General features: G+C 58.3%; 1 protein-coding gene and 1 non-coding gene across 2 annotated transcripts in view; one reads left to right on the plus strand and one right to left on the minus strand.

Moving 5' to 3' along the window:
- The window catches only part of MYOM2 (myomesin 2), a 103,160-nt gene that overhangs the window by 72,995 nt on the left and 24,366 nt on the right, over positions 1-5,799 (plus strand). The window lies entirely within an intron of this gene.
- LOC111733923 lies at positions 3,019-3,137 on the minus strand. The gene has a single exon (XR_002778241.1). It is a non-coding gene; the product is annotated as a 5S ribosomal RNA (ribosomal RNA).

Consider the following 5,799-nt stretch of genomic DNA (forward strand, 5'->3'; position numbering starts at 1 on the left):
GGCGCAGGTCACCGCCGGTAGCCTGACCGTCCCACGTGCCGGCCGGGCCCCTCCAACAGCTTCACCCCTCCCGGCGTGGTGACAGGTGACAGCACCTGGCCGGGAGAGAGAGCCACAATATCACAGCTCCCGAGAAGACGGACGCCTCGCGCCAGCTTACAGGTGCTAAGCCGTCACCCTGCTGTGGACCCTCGACTCTCGAGGGAACAGCGCCACGCGTAGGTCGACGGCCACGTTCCTCCGAGGGGTGTTCGTCGGCTGGTAGGGATTTAACAGACGAAGAAGACCCTCACTCACAGCGATCGCCGCGGGAGGAAAAGCCGAGACGCGGCTGCCGGGGCGCGGTGTCCAGTGAGGCCGCGGCGTGCGGCGCGTCCGCGGACCCTTCCTTCGAGCTCGTCCTTCCTGTTTTGGCTGAAAAGAGGCTGAAATTCCTCGGCATAAAAACCCGATCTCCACAGTTTAGCGTCACGTTAAACGTGTCGCTACGTAACAAAAAGGGCTTTTTGCCCGTTCAGAATATTTTCTGGCCCATTCGAACTCTGTGATGTCGCGTTATGTTTTCCTACAGTAATAAGAGAAACCCTGACATTTAAACACGTCCCCAACAACAGAAGCCGGGCGAGCAGGTTCCCGCAGCAGGCGAAGTGGGCGTTGGTGACGACTGGAGATGCCTGTCGCCTTCTCTGTTGCACGGTGAACTTCGGCGCGTGTGACGCCACCGCACAGTGGGCCACGGTCCCCAAACACGCCGGCCAAGGGGTGGCGGGGTTCCCCGTGTCTGACCTCTGTTTGCTTAAGGAGAAATCGCTGGTTTTCCAGTTTCGATAGTCATTTTGTTTAGCAACGGGGAAGGACGAAATGATTTTGAATTTCTTCAAGTCTGGTAAGTTTTCTCATCGACTTTATTTTTTAGAGCAGTTTTAGGTTCAGAGCAGGGAGCTCCCCACGCACGGCCCCCCCACGATCAACCCCCGCCCGGCGGCACGTTTACAGCTGGTGACCTTACCCTGCCCGTCGCCGTCAACCAGAGTCCACAGTCCACATCGGGGTCACTGTGGGGTGGCACCTTCTGTGGTTTGGACAAACGAGTACTGACCCGTGTCCACCGTGACGGGTCACAGAGCCGTCTCGCTGCCCCGAACACCCCGTGCTCTGCCTGCACCCCCACCCCGACGACCACTGACCTTTTACTGTCTCCAGAGTTTTGACTTGTAATATTTTTGAAAATAAGTTCTATTTTCGACCTCGGACGTGCAGGCCGGAGCGGGGAGCATGTGTCCCTCGCACGGCTTCTTGCTGTCGGCGTCTCATGCACGGGGCGTGTCGGGCCGGGGCGCTGGGCAGGCTCGGCCCCAGGTGGCATCTGGACAGCACTGGTTTCCCGGTCCGCGTCTGCCTCTCTCCAGGGTCCCACTCGGGACACAGGTCGCGTTCGGGGGTCCCCTCCCCCAGTCGCCTCTGGTCCGTGACAGTTCCCGTGACCTTGATGGCTCTGAGCAGAAGTCCCCACTGCCGTGCCCCAGGCCGTGCAGCCTGCAGCCGGTGCTCGGAGGGCGGGCACCGGGTGGCCAGACCCCGCCCGTCCTTTGGGCGCAAACACGTCACTTAGCAAATAGAATCGTTGCAGGCATTACACTCAGCCCAGTGACCAGGCGGGTCCTGCCAACAGCTGCTTCCAGGCCGCAGCTGCTCGTCTGGAAGACGATAATGCAGCCTCTTCATCTCCACGGGGAACGCGTGACGAGGCACAACACACCTCGTCCGGTGTCACGAGGCTCTTACTCCATCGGTGAAGTCCTGACACTGATCTGTCTCTACACTGAGTTTGGGGTACGCAGTTCAAACACCCTACGTTTCACGGGCGCGTCTGACACGGCCGCCTCGCTCATCTTTCACGGTGGTCACGGCTCCGGACGCTTCTCACGTTAAGCACATGATGCTGCGGGCCTGGGTCTCCGGGGGGCCCGCTCGCCACGGCCCCTGGGTGTCAGACTGTCTCGCCAGTGCTGGTTCAGCCTCTAGGTTTTAAAGGCTTCTTCCTGACGGGTATTAGGGAGAAGAAGCTGCAGGAGGCGTCAAACGCCTTCCGCCCCCTGTCGTGTGGAGCACACGTGTGACCTTGTGGGTTCTCCACTGTTTAACTTAAATTGCCCCTTTGAGGCAAGGTCAAGCCGTGAATGGAGCAGAACAGGGCCTGTGATGGTCTCCTTTGCCACTGGCTTAAAAATGGGCCAGAATCCACTTAAACACCTGGAGTTACAACCATGTTTTTATTAACAAAAGCAGACATATGAAAGAGGTACAGGAAAGGAGTTTATTAAAAATAAAAGTGAAAATAAGCAACCTAAACCAACCCGGCTTCACGGCCCCGGAGGGAGCACCATGCTCGCCCCCACTCCCTGCGGGTCCCGTCCGTTTCCACGGCAACCGAGTCAGCCCCGGGGTCCTCTGTCTGCCGCTCTTTCATTCAAGGGGCCGGTCTACGCCCCGGGGACACAGACGTCATTGCTGTGACAATTCGATATAAAAAGTGACGCACGCGGCGGCAGCAGGGAGGGTGCCAGACGCCAGCTGGGCGCCCGCGGACCATCGGCTTCCCTTTCCGTGCCTCGGTTTCCCTGTTTGTAAAAGGGGGCCCGGCGGTTCTCGTGCCTGCCCTCCGAGACGCCTCCCCCCTCCTCCCCCAAAGCGGGTTTGACGTTACATCAGGGACGCGTGTGCGTCAGACGCGCTGGGTTGGCTCGCTTACTTCTCGGAGTAGGAGCGTCCGTGCGAAGAATTTCCCTTCTTTATACACAGGGAAATTAAGCCGCAAACCTAGTGTTTTGTCTAAGAAAAAAACTTAGTGTCAGAGCCAGGACTCAAAGCCTCGATTCGAAGTTGACATTTTAACTCACTAATCGCCTTTCCACCCTGAAACGTGTCCCTCCAAACCAAAGGTCAGTGACAAAAGCAAAGCTCAAACAACTTTGAAAGAGAAAATATTTTTATTTAAAAATTTATTTTTATTTTTTATGCCTACAGCACCTGGTCTTCCTAGGTGGTCTCCCATCCAAGTACTCACCAGGCCCGACCCTGCTCAGCTTCCGAGATCAGACGGGATCGGGCGTGTTCAGGGTGGCAGGGCCGTAGACAAAACATTTTAAATCGAGCATTAAGAGTCAAATTTTTAAAAAAATTATTTATCTATTTATCTATCCATCTGTCTGTCTATTTATTTATTCATTTATTTATTTATTTTATAGCGACATTGGCTAATGGAATCCAGTAGGTTCCAGCTGTGCACTTTAACGGGGAGGCCCACGTATGTTCACACTGTGTGTTCCCCTCCCATAGTTAGATTCCTTTCTGTCACCATGTAAGAGTCAACCCTGAAGCTGTGATGATTACATGAACATCCTGACCCGAGCTGTTTGCGGTCAGATATGCGACTTGAGTAGAACATGGCAGGAAGTCACCGCGGGGCCATGGGTCGTGACTGCGTATAAAGGACGTCACTGGGACTCGTCCACGGCCGGGAGCACCCACGTCCATGGCTGGGAGCACCCACGTCCACCTGCGCCTCTGTCCTTGTCTCTTTAAAAGCCCTGGGCTTCCGGAAGTCGAGCGTTTCCCACCAGGGTTCATGGAGTTGACGAGGCTGCACAGGGTTCTGGGGCGTCCAGCGCTCTGCTCCGTGACGCCCCGCACGCACCTCCCACCACTGCAATTTCGAGGTCCCTGCGTGGATGCTTGTCACACGTCTGCTGCAGCGACAGCCTGCCATCGGCTGCTGGGATCAAGGAGGGTGTGACCCCTGGTCCGGGCACTGGCCAGCACGAGGTGGCCAGTCACCCAGGACCCTATAGGCGTGTGGTGTCTTTGGGATTCTCCAACGTCCTTTGGCTTAGCTTATGAGCTCCAGCCGTTCCGGATCCTTCTGGACAAGCGTTCCTTCTTACCTCGGCTTCTCGTTACCTAGATTTATCCCTTAAGTTTTTTAGTTGGAGAACAAATAGACAAATTTAGTTGGAGAACAAATAGACAAATTTCCTTTAAAAATTAAAAAGAAATTTGGAGCCGACTCCCGGCACTGTCGTGGTTTCGGGTGTGCGGTGGAGCTAAGGGGGCCAGGTGCCACCTGCAAAGCGCTGTCATGCCCGGATCCGTCGGCCTCCGGCCGCCCCTCGGGGCCGGCCATCACTTACCCCTGGGCTCTCCCCGAATTCCCCGACCACGTCAAGGGCCTCGGTTTAATCCGCCACAGCATTCGCCACGTTCTCCTTGGTCAGCGGCGGTTCACGCCGTCCCTTTGTTGACAGGGATGTGGGGACATGGGGACACGGGGACACAGCCATCCGCCGCCCGCGTTCTTCCTGTTTTAGGACACCGCGCTTTCCTCCGCCTGACGGAGTTTTTCTGCGAGTGCGAAATAAATCGTTTTCGGTTCTTCTAAGCCCCATCCACCTTTCTGGAACCCTCCCGAGGGCGGCTCACCTGACACCCTTGTCCCGGGCGCCGTTTTACGGTCCAGGCGGGACCTAGATGTCCCGCCGACACGGGGGTGGGGGGCTGGCAGACGCTCCTGACCCTTCCCCACCCTGACGCCCCCCTCCGCCAGCGCGGGCCGGGCCCGCGTCACATGCCCCCGCGTGGCGGGGACGGTACGAGGGACACACCGGGACGGGAGGACGGGCACCGGCCGGGCCGAGCTCCGCAGCCGCGGGGCCGGGCACAGGACGAGCTCGGCTGGGCTGCGGCGGCCTGCGAGAGTCAGTCTTCTCTGGGAGCGGAGTCTGGTTTGTGTTTTGTTATTATTTTTAAGCGTGGCTTGCACCACCCTGTGAAGACGCGTCTTTGCCCCCTGACAGGCTGGCGTGTCCACTGAGTTCTGGACGGGGGGCCTGGGTGGCACATTCTGCGTGCCCTGTGGGAAGCGCGGAGGGGTGCAGGGGTGGCGGTGACCGCTTGGGGGAGGGCCGAGGCTCCGCGGAGTGGCCATGGCTGGATGCCACCCTCCAGGTGACCTTACGAGAACGGGAACGATGCTCACACGTCTCCGTGATCCGGAGCCGGATCCTGTCCGAGGGACAGGAGGCAGCAGGGCGCCTCAGGCTCACGAGGAGAAGTGATTTCCAGGCGAACCGACTGGCGAACTCGAGATAGGAGGTGGCACGCAGGCGAAGCCACCGTCGGCCGCTGGCGAGACGGCGGGCCCGACGTCCCCATGTAAAATGTCAGCTACACGAATGTCTTGATTTCTGTGTCGTTGGGGGCATGACGGAGGAGGGACCCGTGACAGAGGCCCACAGGGTCGGAAGGGGATCCCGCCCAGCCCGAAGGGAGGGGACGTCGCAGCTTCCCTGGGGTTAAGCTCGCTCTTGGCCTTGACAGAAATCGGCTGCTCCGATCCGTTCAGGCTGGTCGTCTGGACGCTCGTCATGCCCCACGATAGATATTTCGCTAAGTGTGTGTTTGGACCCCAGGGGAAGTAATTGTTTTCCACGTGTGGCAGCTCGTTAGTGGAGAGGTTAGCGTCTGCCCACCTCCACGGAGGATGCCGTTGTCACCGCTGGTGACATTAAGTCAGCTGCGGTCCCTCCCAGCTTCTCCGGCTTTATAACATTCAGACTGAGCGGTGGCAGGAAGTGGGGAGCAGGGCCCAGAGCACTGATGGTCACACCGGGCAGGCCACACGTCCTCGAGAATCTGCTCAGCCAGTGAGTCTGCATTTCTCTGCCTCAATCTAAGGGACTTCGCAGTCACCAAGTGATGTCCCTTCTCCTACCTGGCCCCCTTATGGCTTCTGGGGTCCCC

Source organism: Pteropus vampyrus, unplaced genomic scaffold (assembly GCF_000151845.1).
Source record: "Pteropus vampyrus isolate Shadow unplaced genomic scaffold, Pvam_2.0 Scaffold690, whole genome shotgun sequence".
In the NCBI taxonomy this organism is placed as follows: Eukaryota; Metazoa; Chordata; class Mammalia; order Chiroptera; family Pteropodidae; genus Pteropus; species Pteropus vampyrus.